The 14913-nt window shown below is 38.4% G+C and overlaps 1 pseudogene; it reads left to right on the forward strand.

The window, feature by feature from the left end:
• The first annotated feature begins 14221 nt into the window (after positions 1-14221).
• Positions 14222-14586, forward strand: LOC132238776 (large ribosomal subunit protein eL34-like; annotated as a pseudogene).
• Positions 14587-14913: the final 327 nt, after the last annotated feature.

The following is a 14913-nucleotide window of genomic DNA, read 5'->3' on the forward strand; positions in this document are numbered from 1 at the left end:
ATCTCACATCCCAAACTTTAAGACTTCTACCTGAGAGATGAACCCCAAAACTCATACTGCTGGAACCTAACAGGGCTTGCATCCACAAGACCCACAGGATGGTAAACAAAGAAACAGTTATTAACAGACTTGTGAGGGGCTGTGGCTCTCTTCTGGGGGCTCACTCAACAAAGAGGGAGCAGACAGAACCATCGTCTCATAGTCTCTCCCTGAAGATGCCCATTTGCATAGTTTAAAAGCTGCTACCTGAGAGTCAGGCTTCTAACTTAGCACACATTTAGCTGCCAACCGCCATCCTTCCTGGAGACCAAGGAAGACCGTGGTGCCATCTCCACATTCACCAATGTCTCCCTGGAAGGAACTGGTGCACATGTCTGGTGCCCCAGCTTTTGCAGCTGCTGCCAGGGGATGCCCCCATTGATCACCAGGCTTTGGTGTCCAGTGGGGACTGCATTTGTAGGTCCAACAAGAAAGACAAAAACAAGCATACAAAAAATCAATTCTTAACCAGGTATACCCCCAGAGCACAGCACAAAGAACAGTCAGAAAAGCCCATCGCCCAGTCTTTCCCTGAGAGTGGCCTAATGAATCCTTTAAAAGCTGCCACCTCAGGGTCCAACTTCTGATCAGCCTTCACGCAGGTGCTGACTGAGATCTTCCCCTTTGGAACACTGTTCACAGCTTCAACTGGGAACATGAACAATAAAATAGGCTGCTTGGACAACTGCGAAGGTTTGAGAAAAAACCAAGAGCTAGGGCAGAGTTGAAGGATAAGGTTCTTTTCCTACATGAGGCTACTTTATCAAGACTTGGAGAGGCGGTTGTTTTATCTAATGTGCAGAAGCCAACACACACACACACACACACACACACAAATTAAGGATGGCCCTAGCTGGGGTGGCTCAGTTGGTTCACTGCGTGGGCACTGAAAAGTTGCTGGCTTGATTCCCCTCAGGGCACATGCCCCAGGTTGCATGCCCCATCCCTTATTCCCAATAGGGGGTGTGCAGGAAGCAGCTGATCAATGCTTCACTTTGGCATGTATTGGTGTTTCTCCCTCTCCTTCTCTCCTCCTCTTTCTCTAAAAATCAATACAAATATTTTTTAAATGGCAAATAAAGACAAGTACTTCTATGTGGAATTGAAAGCAAGCACATGAACTCAGAGACTTGATTGGTCTTGCCAGCGGTGGGAGTTGAGAGTTGAGAGAAATAGATTAAAGTGACCAAAAGGTACAAATTTTCAGTTATCGGTAACTTAGTTCTGGAATGTAATGTAGAGCACAATGACTGTAGTTAACAATATTATATTGCATACTATTTGAAAGTTGATAAGAAAGTAAATCTTAAAAGCTCTTATCACCAGAAGTAAATTGTGTAGCTATTTGGGATGATGGATGTTAGCTAAACTTATTGTGGCAACCATTTAACAGCATACTACATATACCAAATCATTATATTGTACACATTAAACTAATCCAATGTCATTGTCATTATATCTCAATAAAATGGGAAAATCAGCTTTGTTTCTGATTTTCATTGACACTAAAAATATTCTCAAAAAGAAATAATTGAGGGTAAAAGGAAAAATGAGTGGGAATATAACAAAGTTAGTTAATGTTAAATCACAAGAATTTAACAACATGAGACCTTGTAAAGATTTTAAATCTTTATGCCTCCCTACAGTCAACACAATGAGAAACACTTATACCTGGTTCACAGTGTCTTTAGAACAAATTGTTCAAGCGAAGCTAAAATTTTCCTGAAACTTAGACCAGAGAGAAATTTTCCCCTTAAAGAAGATTCTCTGACCTGAAACATGCCCATTCTGGATAGAATAAGATGTTTTCATAGAGTCATTTCTCACGGTGAACATGACATAGCCACTATGACGAATATAATTTACTGAAAATTTGGTTTAGATACATTATGAGTTATACCCTTGTCTGTGATAAGTGAAATCATCTGAAGTGCTGGTTTTCACATGGTGTTCCGCAGATTGCTGGAGATCCTTGAAGTATTCTAGAAATTTCCTTCAGGGACATGAAGCATGGGGCTGATTGAAGTAGAAGCAATACAGGCGAGAACGGCGTGGGTTTTGTGTGAAATTTAAGAATGCTTTCACTCCAGTAAAAAATATTTGGATGATCATTGATTTACAGAAATGTTAGACAGCCTAATGTTTAAAGAATCATTTCTAAATGTTTGCAGAAATCACATTTTTAATATAAAATAAGGAGCAAAAAGTTTAAAGTTGTTGAATATGATAAGGTCAGATAGGTTATAGTGCCATTTCAGAACAGTCATATGTTTTGTCAATCAGTTTTATAGTAAACAAAGTTATTGTCCTCATAGAAAAACCAATGCTTTTAACTGAAACAAACGCAGTCCAAATTGATGGGGTGACATTTTTCATAACTAAAGTCATATGCTGAGAGCAAGAAGGAATAGATTAAAAAGAACCTATAAATTTTTTAAAAGGGAGACTAGTGACCAATCATTTATTAATATTTTATAAGCAAAAGCTATTTTGTGAACTGAGAAGTTGAGAGAACAAAGGTATGCTTTTGAAGTATTTGTTAATGCAACTTTCTTTTGAACTGAAACTGCAGATAAAAATGTCAACGTGAAAGAGAACAGAAAAAAATAGTTAACCAGAAAGCAGCTTGATAGCAAAGGTTTATGAAATATAAATATGTTTGTATTTATATGTGTATACACATACATATATGTGCATAAACATATACATAAGACATTTTATTTTTAAAGTAGTACATATTCATCCCCAAATTTAAAAAACGTAAAGAAGGTAATAAGAGTAATCTATGGAGCCCTGGCTGGTGTTGTTCAGCAGTTAGAGCATTAACTTGTACACTGGATGGCCTTGGGTTCAATTTCCCATCAAGGGCACATATATAGGTTTCGGGGTTGCTCCTTAGCCCTGGTGGGGACATGTGTCTCTCTCACATTGATGTTTTTCTCACTCCCTCTCTCTGTCCCCCTCACTCCTTGTCACTCTCTCTAAAAATCAGTGGAAAAAATATCCTCAGGGGAGGATTAATAAAAAAAAGGAACAAGAGACCAGCAGGGTTGGCTCAGTGAACCAGGAGGTCATGGTTCAATTCCCAGTCAGGGTGCATGCCTGGGTCGTGGGCTCGATCCCCAGTTGGTGCAGTATAGGAGGCAGCGGACCAATGATTCTCTCTCACCATTGATGTTTTTATCTCTCTCCCTCTCCCTTCCTCTCTGAAACCAATAAAAATATATCCTTTTAAAAAGGAAGAAGAATCTATGGATTTCATCAAGAGAGATATTTATTTTTACTTGCACTGTTACAATCCTGATTTTCCTATGTATATATGTGTTTCATAGAGTTGAGATTATATTTTTGATTTATTTTTAAAACAATGTTATAAAGATTTTCTTTTACAGTAAACATTTATGAACATAATTTTAATGCTGTATAGTATACTATTCCATGGCCATGACATAATTCACTGAATTATTCTCGTTTTGTAGAATTAAGCTTCTTCTATTATATGTATGTATGCATTTATTTATTTTTAAGGAATAGTTTATTGATTTTTAGCAAGAGAGGAAAGGAGAAGAGAGAAACATCGATGTGAGAGCATAACATCTACTGGCTGCCTCCTGCACACTCTCCACAGGGGATCAAGCCCACAGTCTAGGCATGCGACCTGACCAGGAATCAAACCAATGACCTTTCAGTGCACAGGATGACACCCAACCAACTGAGCCACATGGGCCAGCGTGAGCTTTTTCCATTTTTAAATGTTTAAGTTTTATTTTTAGTATTTGTAGGCATTTTTATGTTCTTTGTTGTTTTCTTATAATTTCTTTCTAAAGATGAAAATAATAGAATAAAATCATAAACATTTGTAAGTCAATTGTATATATCATTTGGCTCATTTCTAGGAAGCTGTGGGCATTTATAACACACCTGCTGTGCTTCAGGACTCTGATCTCAGTGCATGCTCAATAGCAGTGAGTGTTATCTATGCTAGTCTGAACACTTTACAAAAGGGTTTTTTAAGTTTGCATCTGTATGTTTACAAGTAAGATTGAACACATTTTTAATGATATCATTCAGTTCTCTCTTTTGTGAATTACATACTAATTTACCCAATCATCTATTCAAGACTTAATGTTTTACCTCATTAGAAATTCATGATTGTTTTAAATAGTAATTTTAAAATTAAAGCAAAGGATTTTTTAAATGAATTCAGAAAATATGTTAAAGGTGCCACTTTGAATTAGGTTTAAAAGAAATATAGTAATGAAGTTTATTCATCTAGACATTGTGATTTTTATATCTTCCACATTTTTATAATCTAATTCTTGGATAAAAGGATATTTGAGGTTTTTTTCCTATTATCTCCCAAGTTCAATAACAAGGGTCTAAAATATAGAGAATAATGACCCCAGCCAGTTTGGCTCAGTGGATAGAGTGTAAGCCTGTGGACTGAAGAGTCCTGGGTTTGATTCTGGTCAAGGCCACATACCTCGGCTGTAGCTTGATCCCTGGTCCGGTCAGGGCATGTGCAGGAAGCAACCAATTGATGTGTCTCTCTCACATCGATGTTTCTCTCTCTGTCTCTCCCCCTCCCTTCCACTCTCTCTGAAAATCAATGGAAAAATGTTCTCAGGTGAGGATTAACAACAACAAAAAACAAACAAAACAAAAATAAAATATAGAGAACAATAAATAGATTTAACGTGATCATAATTTTTGTGAAATGTACTGAGCTCTACATAATATTTATGTTCAAATTTTTAAAATCTACTAGTTTTAACTTCCTGTACTTGTCTCTTTTTACTTCAGGAAAATGATGCATCATGAATTATGCCTTTCCCTAGGTGAGGTGTGATTTATTCCGTTACAGTAATTGGCTTCATAGAATAAAATAGAAGCACAATTAAGGTTATGCCTCTATCAAGAAAGTCTATAGCTACAGAATAAAACATGGAAGCTTACCCAATAATTTGGCATGAATATCCAAATAGTCTTCTTCTTCAAGATAGAGTCAGTATTAAGAAACATATTCTGCCCTAACCGGTTTGGCTCAGTGGATGGAGCGTCGGCCTGCGGACTGAGGGGTCCCGGATTTGATTCCGACCAAGGGCATGTACCTTGGTTGCGGGCACATCCCCAGTGGGGAGTGTGCAAGAGGCAGCTGATCAATGTTTCTCTCTCACTGATGTTTCTAACTCTCTATCCCTCTCCCTTCCTCTCTGTGGAAAATCAATAAAATATATATTTTTTTTAAAAAGAAACATGTTCTATCTTCAAGCATATAATGTCCATGAGGAGCATCTGGGGAAAAGATAAATAAAAAAGTATCTACAATTTAATAAATAATCAATTTCTTGTATCATTGAAGATAAAAAAGTCAAAATAATTTTTTAAATTATTGAATGCATAGTATATAATTCATTGGCTAAGAGCAGGGTTCAAAATCAATAATCTACTTAGACTTATTGCTTTTACCTTCTTCCCCCTGCAGAAATTATACATGCACATGAGTTTATTTTCTACAAATGAGGTGATAGTAAAAACCCAAGACATATCTTTCAGTGTTTCAAGTCCTTTGAAAGAGGGCATCCATGCTGTCATTTATAAATTCAGTTAATTTTGCCAAGATGATCCCATCACTATCTTTACTAGACATTTATAACTTACTTTGTTTTATATGTGAAATACACTGAGGAGCCAGATTATTATGACCACCTGACGTTTGTAGGCAAATTAGCTATAGTTTCGTGCTGAAGTTGCTAGAGGGCCAGACCATTATAAATAGGGAAGCAGGTTGTTTACCATGACAGTAGAAATGACTTTTTTCTGAAGATATGGGTAAACAATGCGATTTAATAGCCTTTGAACGTGGGATGATTGTTGGCGCTCAGAGCCATGGAGCGAGTATCAGCAAAACAGCCAAAGGCCTGTTGGAACACCTTTGCTGTCTGCAGTTACCAAGATAAAACATCTCCAATTCGCACAGGAACACAAAGATTGGACAGTCGAACATTGGAAAAAAGTCATGTGGTCTGATGAATCACATTTCCAGTTGCATCATGCAGATGGCAGAGTGAGAATTTGTTGGAAACAGCATGAAAGCATGCACCCCACATGCATGAGTACAACCCTTCAAGCTGGTGGGGGCAGTGTTATGGTTTGGGGCATGTTTTCCTGGCATGATCTGGGCCCTTTAATTTGTGTGGAACAACGTCTGAATAGCACAACATACCTAAGTATCATTGCTGATCAAGTTCATCCTATCATGTTGATGGTGTATCCCAATGGAGATGGCTTCTTCCAACAAGACAATGCGCCATGCCACGGTGCTCATACTGTGCAGGAGTGGTTTCAAGAATATGAGGGAGACTTTACCTTGCTTAGGTGGCCCCCACAATCACCAGATCTCAATCCAATTGAGCATTTGTGGGATGAAGTTAAAAGAGCCATCAGGCAGCTGGTTCCACAACCATCAAATCTCACAGAACTAGACAGTGCTATTCATCTGGCATAGTGTCAGGTTCCTCGCATCACCTTTCAACATCTCGTGGAGTCAATGCCAAGAAGAATCATTGCAGTATTGAAGGCAAAAGGTGGCCCAACAAAGTACATAATAATCTGGCCACTCAGTGTATATTCTATGTGGGTGTGTCCATATACATATTTCTATGCTTTCAGGTACATGGAAGTGGAAGCAATTACGTTTGCCTTTTATTTCTTAGTGGGTTTGTGTGTGTGTGCGTGTGCGTGTGTGTTTATTAAGATAATCTCGTAAATGTTATACACTCCCTGAGACCAGAACTTTTTTTTCTCTCCAGAGCAAAGTCCTGTAGGATGTTCACTGAACCTAGCAGATGAACACAGAGTAGTATTAATAATGGACTCGTGTGGATTAATAAAGCTCTAGCCACAAATGAGGGGCCTTAGTTCTCAGTAGCATTTCTAGAGCTGGGGGTAGATTGTTCTACCAATTCTCTATCAACTCTTAAAGTACTAATAAAACATGGTAGTTTGAGGACAAAAGGGGCCATATTACTTTATATTCTCTGAGGATTTCCAACGTATATTTTATGGCAGTTTTCTCTGTAGAGCTATATCTACCTATAGCATTGCTTTGAAATGTAAACTTTAGATTGATATTATGTCTAACGCACCTTAATTTGTTTCAAGTGAAACTGAACCTTTGAAAGAATAGCTTACCAAAGAAAAAGATTAATTATAGTAGCAATTTAAAAAAAAACCTGCTACCTTCTTAATCAGTGAATCACTTGTCTTGATTATTTTAATGAGGCTCTCTTAATTTACATAACTTTTTCCTTCCAGCAGTCAGCCCAATTACCTTGTTTTCTTGTTTTATGACTTGCTAATAGGTACATCATTTATAATCCATGAAATCAGCTCCCCTATTCAATTTTATTTGTTCTTGTCTCCATCTCCCTTTTCCTTAAATGCCATTTGGAAATCAGGTTTGTTTAATGGAACTGCTGCTTTCCTAACAGTTGTGACACATTAAAATTCTCCATCAGTAAAAGCTGAGGACTCTGTGTTAGTCTTGCAGTTTGTAAAGTTGATTTAATTTTAGTTGTTTTAGAAATTAATAGAACACTAAAGTCGAGGCTATAGCCTTGCATTTGTAATGTTGTATTTACCTGGAAGGAAAAAAATGCTTAAGAGTTAATGTCCTGATAAAAATATACTATGTTGGTAAAAGAAAAGATATTCTAATTTCCAAGACTAAGCTAGCTCTGTGTGGTGTGCGTATGTACGTAGATAAACCAGCTCCCCACAACAAGATCAATCTCACCCTGGGCTGCAGAGACTGATTGAGAAGATTATTTAATAAATGAGTAGAGCAAACTAGTGCAATGAAAGGACCTGAGAGTGGAATTTCCTAGGGTGAGTTCATTCACTATCCCTCAGACAAGAGCTGGTCTGAGAAATAGATCACGATCACTGTAAATGCATTTATAGGAGGGGTTGTGCATGTGTGCTGGGAAATAAAATTCCATTATTAACAACACAAACTTTCATACCCATTGGTACTTTTCTCCCTAAACTCCTACATTTGAAGAAATAACTTTCTATTTGATTATTATCCATAGCAGATACTAAATAAATGTATTATTCAGCAAATGCATTTAATTTGCATCCTAATATTCTCCAAAGTAAAAATTATTGGTTTTCTTTCCCATTTTTAATACTTGGTTTGGCTTATGCACCCCAAGAAAAATATATTACTGGAGAAGTGTAATATAAATGTTTTCCTTCTTCAAATTCTACTTTATTGAAGAAAGAGAAGGGAAAAGGCCTGAATAAAACATAAATAAATCATATTTTCACAAAGGAATGCCCCAATTAGACTGATGGCAGGGCTTAATGAAACACAGACTTGTACAGGAAGCTAGGGTCTCAAAAATGCTTGTCTTCTCTCACGGGGATGTAAAGTACAATAAAGGGAATATAGTCAATCATATTGTAATGACTTCATGGTGTTAGGTGGCTATTAGAATTATCAGGGAGATGATTTTATAATTTATATAAATGTCTAACCACTATGCTGTACACCTGAAATTAATACAAAATAATATTGAGGGTCAACTATAATCGAGAAAAAAAAGCTGGTCTTTTTTTTTTTTCCCCACAACCCATTTATGACAGATACATCATCAGAAGGGAAATAGAGAATAAGGACTACATCAAGTTTAATCATTAAATATGTAGCAATTAAGTTAATCATATGCTAACAGAATACACTATTAAAAAGTGTGTTTTTTTGTTGTAAGTTTTATGGAAGCACCATCTTTGTCTAACCCTTGAGGCTAAAAAAAATTGTTCAACATAGTATTCAAATGCATTGTTCATTTTTTCAACATAGAAAGAAAAAAAAGTTCCATCATGTGAGACACAGCACGGAGACGGCTGACTGTGAGCTCTCACCAAACACCAGACCTGCCGCACCTTGACCTTGGGTTTTCCAAGATCCAGAACTGTGAAAAAGAAACATTTACTGTTTAAGTGTGTGTGTGTGTGTGTGTGTGTGTGTGCGTGTGTGTGTGTAGTTTTTTGTTTTGATGATTGCTTGTAATTCTGCATTAATTTCTAAAATTAAGCAACTCTAAACATGAAAGTCAATTTTATTTGGATCTTTCTTTCCCCAACACTTGAGTCAGTTGTGCCATGAGATAGAGGACAGCCAGGGTTTTGTCGACAAGATAGATGTTCTAATGACAAGAAGATCTGGATATTGGCTGCCAGGTATGCATACGTCCAGATTGCTACACTACTGCATCTTTTATTAGTATCTCACAGACTTTATGTTTCAACTGTCTCCAAATTTTTTTTTTATTCTCATAGATTTATGGAAGAATGCAAATGGGTCAGGGGCTGTATGGGTGTATCCCATGTCTGTGGGAATTGCATTATGCTATAGCAAAATATAAATGTGTCTGATATATTTAATAGAACAAATGATCTTTCATGAATCCAGCTTCCGTTTTGAGAAAGTGCCTAGAGTTGTTTTAAGATATCTTTGTTTTCCTTACCCACAGCATGGTGTTGATTTCAAATCAGAGGCTTACTTGCTGGGTGGTCTTGGGCAGTAACTTATGATCTCTGAGCTTTAAATTTTCCATATGTAAAATAGAAAAGAACACCCATCTTACAAGATTGCCTTGAGGGTTATAGAAAACCTACACGTGGCACAACACACGATACCAAAGAATTGCTTTACAAATGACACTTTTCATTATTATTTGTGGTGTTTTAAAATGAAAACCTTTCACATATTAGTCACCTACCATTGGGGCCACCTTATCCGCCCAAACTTTGCTTGTTAGCGGGCAGCTCAGTGATTAAGCATGCAGGCTCTGACTTACACCGCAAATGTAAGCTTTTTTTATTTCTCACCTGTAAAATGAGAATGTCCTCATTTTTGCCATCTTATATGGTGGTTGCAGAAAATAATGAAATAAAATAATAATCAATGAAAACACTTCCTAAAAATATAGTCCCTGCTAGGATGGACCCATAGAAGATCAAGTGCCTTATCCGTCTTGTTTACCACTCTATCGCCACCATCTAATGGTGCCTGGCGCAGAATGGGAATTCAGTGAGTGATAATACGATGGTGGAAGGATAGTGCCTCTCACACAGTACACAGCCATTATCTGTATTATCATTCTTCATATGTGCCTTTCTCCTGGTTTGAGTGCTCTCCTCACCATCATCGGCACACTCACTTCCCCGCTTTCTGCTCTTACCTATGAAGAGCATATAGGTAAGAAATAAAAATACAAGTTTTATTTTTTTTTCTTTCTCTCCATCCAAAATAACCAGACTTCTTAAAGAAGTCAGCCTTATAATCCCATAATCTCTCCATTGTGTTTTGACCTTTGCTTGTGTTCACTTTTGACATTGTGTATTTTATCAGCTCACCTTGCCTTAGTTTGACACCAGAAGTACGTGTGCTGGGAGGTGGAAGGAATGGATTGCCTCACTTTGCACCAATCATAATGTATTCATTGGTTCTGGTTTTAGTTTTCTGTTGCTGCTGTAACAAATTAGCACAAATTTAGAGGCTGAAAACAAAATGAAGTTTTACAGTCCTGAATTTTAGAATTCTGAAAGGCATCGGGTGAGATCACTGACCTAAAATAAAAGTGTCCATAGGGCTATGATCCTTTCTGGAGGCACTGGGGGGGGGATCAATTTTCTTACCTTTCTAGGGGCTGCCAGCATTCCTCGGCCTGTGGTCCCTTCCAACTTCAAACCTAAGAATGGCTGGTTTCTCACATCACATCACTGTGATGCTGACTACCTTTCTCTTTCATGTTTTAGGACACATGTGATTACTTTGGGCTCGCAGGATGATCCAGGATAGTCTCTGTAATATAAGTTCAGCTGACCATATTATCTGCTACCCTAATTTTAAAGTCTTTTCCATGTAACCTAATCTAGTCACAGGTTCTGAGAATTAGGACATGGGCATTTTTGATAGCCCATCATTCTGCCCACCAGAATGGTGGTTCACTATGAAGATTCTCTTTTACAGTCAGCTAGGAAACCTGGGTGGAAGCTCAGCTCTGCCACATCTCGGGCACTAGTTTGTTCATCAGTTGGAGATAATTTGGGCTTCTGAATCCTAGCACTTAAATAATTCACTCACACATCTCACAGTTGAGATCTGACTCATTTCATTGACCAAGGCCTCACCTAGTAGCCAATTTCTTGCAATGGTTTCACTATTTTATTTCTTTCAGTCTAAGTCTGTACCTAATATCTTCCAGACTAACCACTACCTTGTTCTAAAGTTCTCTCCCTAGAGCTAGATAGAGTTAGGCCTTTACTCTCTGAAATGTGCTTGGGACTCCAATTTGTGTGACTTCATGTATGACTGTTTCCAAACTCTCAGTCACCTGGTTTCCTTGTATCTATCAGGACACTACTAATGCCATGTGCTCAGATTTTCTGAAGTCAACCACCTGCTTTGACAAACATCTTCTTTATCACTGTGTCCTGAATTTATCATCAGGCCATCACAGGAATTTTGCACTACGGTCCCTACAACATTCTGATTGATAAGTGGAGACTTAGGTAATTCATCACTGCCCAGATGAGCCACCACTCCTTTTTTGTTGGAGAGTAAGAGGCATCTTTCAGTCTCTCACTGAAACAGAATGTTTCTCTTTTTGTCCATGTGCACATCTACCTCCTCGAGCTTAAAATATACCCCTTTGATTCTGCCTCATAAACAGATTTCCACAGGCTCTCTCTTTCCCCAGGAGTAGAAAGGAGTGCTGGTAAAGCAAGAGTGGAGCCTGGTCCACAAAAAATTTAATAATGCATCCACTCACTGTCAGGGTTGTACACGTTCCGGGTCCACCCCTGCATGACCCTGAGAGTGAATGTCTCCTTAAATTTTGTTTCTTAGGCTTTTCTCTCGACCCACCCTAGCCCAGGCCTGGTGTGTCACCTTCAGATTTAATGGAAACTATTATTAAATCTCCACTCATTTATTTGGGATTGCAGGAGAAGATAAAGAAGAGCTACACTGTGTCTCACAAAATAAGGAGTGATCCGTTATTCTCCAAATGAGAACATGATCTGTCAACCCTGATGTTCTCCCATTGGGATTCATCAGTTCCAGCTTTTTTCCCCATGGCCCATCATCCTCAACTTCTCCTACCATGAGCTGTTACCATCAACTTTTCCCACCACAAGCCCTCAATCTTGACTTCTCCATCATGCGTTTTCAACACCAACTTCTCCTACCATGACCTCTTGCCCTCAACTTCTTTCACCATGAGCTCTACCTTTTTCTACTAAACAATTTCTGCATTTTCTTCAGAGAAGTTCCTTACAAACAATGAAATTATGTTGTATTGACCCATTTTTTTAAGGCAGGATTTGAGATTTCAAGGATAAGAAAAAACGTTCACCATTTGTAATTCCCCCAGCAATTGGAAAGAGTGATAGGAAGCAGTTCTTTGCATACCTTCCTCCATCTAGATGACTTCTTCAATCTATATATATGAAAGGCTAATATGCAAAGTGTCCCCTCAGGAGTTCAACCAGACCAGGAGTTTGATCGCTCGCTATGATGCGTGATGATGACCACCAGGGGGCAGTGTAAAATGAAGGAAGGCCCCAGCCAGCAGCAGGCAGCTGGAGAAGGGAGGTCCTCAGCCAGAAGCAGGAAGGCCCCTATCATCCCTGATTGAAGGCCAGGCCTAGGAATCCTACCCATGTATGAATTTCATGCACCACGCCTCTAGTTCTGTTATAATAGATCTCCCTCCTAAGGGTCTCTGCTGTATTAGATTTCTAGTTTCATCCATTTTTTATGTCCCTTTTCATTCTTTTCCTGACATTAATTGACTTTAATGACACTCTTTGAACATCTATGCTTATAAAATTATTTACATGGGACAGAGACCAAAATGCTTCCTGCCTATGAGATTTTCTCCAGGGTCATGATATTCTAAATTTTACATTAGTTTCTTTTTCACTGGGATAAAATTAGATACTTTTAGTTAGGTCAAGTGGTAGGATAAGGATAATAGGCTATTTTTTAAATTTCAGGACCATTTTAAAGATTTTTATCATCATGGAAATATTTCAATTATTGGCTATTTTCATCTCATCTAAATTCTTCAAATTTGCTTTCTCTCATTTTGGGATTCTTAAGTTTCTTTATCTTTCTTTAGCTTTAAAATTAAATGTCATATGTTAACCACATATTAACCTATAAAAATGGTAAGATATCTTTATGAGTAAAAGCAAGATTGATTCTTAATACATCTAATACTCTTTTTCTTTTTCTTGCTTGTGTAGTTTGAATGTCGATCTTTGTGCTCATGAAGTGGCTTGACCTGGTTTCATAAACTTTTATTTCTCTGGTCTTGTCAGTTTTTAAATAACATCAAAACAACAAAATCTTCCTAAGGAATCTAGGAAAAAAAGGAATGCATCATGGTCTTACTTCAAAATTAATTCCTGGGGCATTGTTTCAGCTTCAAAAAAAAGGAAAAGAAACAGCAATTCTCTTGTTTAAAAAAGATATCTTGCATGTTCAGAGGACATGCTTCTGAAAATGGTCATGGATTAAGGAAATAAATTGTATTTGACAGTTAACCACTTTAAAGGTTTTCTCTTTGTGGTGCTATTTCAAGTGCTTTGGGAGGAAGACTCAATTAAATGTTAGTTTATATTTAACACTCTGCATCTGTCAGAGTTCAGTCAGGGAAGCATGGCTACTGCATATGAAGGGAATAAGAGACTGGGGAGAGGAATGAGATATTGCACAGATGGGAGAAGCAGCTGGAAAGTGAAGCAGAATGGAGAATTGAAGGAAGAAAGGGTCGCTGGCCCATTCTCCTGGGAACCAGTGCAGGTGAATAAATCAACTTCCAGAAAATCTAAGGAGTCATGTCTACCAGCAGCTGAAGGGGACTGACAAAAGCTGACCTCCTGCTGATGTCTTTGAACTTGTTGCTTCTATAAGGTCTGCCGCTGAGGCTCCTCCGCCAAGCATCTAATATGAGCCTGGGGTCACTGTTGGCCAGCAGGAGAAAGAGACACAGATAGGAAAGGTCCCACTGGGTGCCTCTGCATTGCATCTGACCACAAAGACCCTACAAGAATAATGACTCCTTTTCCTCTTCCGTAGACGGCCAATTCAGCATTCACCATGGTCCAGCGTTTAACATACCGTCAGAGGCTGTCCTACAACACAGCCCCTAACAAAACTAGGCTGTCCTGAACCCCTGGTGATAGAATTGTTCCCAAGAAGGTCGGGAAAGCACCAAAATCTGCATGTGACGTGTGCCCAGGCCAACTTCATGGAGTTCATGCTGAGACCTAAGTTTCTAGTGAGGTTGTCTAAGATGAAAACATGTCAGCAGGGCCTATGGTGGGCCCATCTGTGCGAAATGTGTCTGTGCCAGGATCAAGCGTGTTTTCCTTATTGAGGAGCAGAAAATTGTTGTGAAAGTATTGAAGGCACAAGCACACAGAAAGCCAAATAAAATTTTCAAATGCTTTTTTGAGCAATAAAAGCTGAAGAAGAAGAAGAAGAAGAAGAAGAAGAAGAAGAAGAAGAAGAAGAAGAAGAAGAAGGAGGAGGAGGAGGAGGAGGAGGAGGAGGAGGAGGAGGAGGAGGAGGAGGAGGAGGAGGAGGAGGAGGAGGAGGAGAAGAAGAAGAAGAAGAAGAAGAAGAAGAAGAAGAAGAAGAAGAAGAAGAAGAAGAAGAAGAAGGATTGCTGCTTTACTTCCACCTTCCAAATCTTACCCAAATTCATCTGTTGGCCAACTGTAACCTAGAAGCCCAAGGGAAAGTGGGTCCAGGGAAACATGGTCCTCACTCGAACTGGTTAAAATAGG

This window comes from Myotis daubentonii, chromosome 7, assembly GCF_963259705.1.
Source record: "Myotis daubentonii chromosome 7, mMyoDau2.1, whole genome shotgun sequence".
NCBI classification, from domain to species: Eukaryota; Metazoa; Chordata; class Mammalia; order Chiroptera; family Vespertilionidae; genus Myotis; species Myotis daubentonii.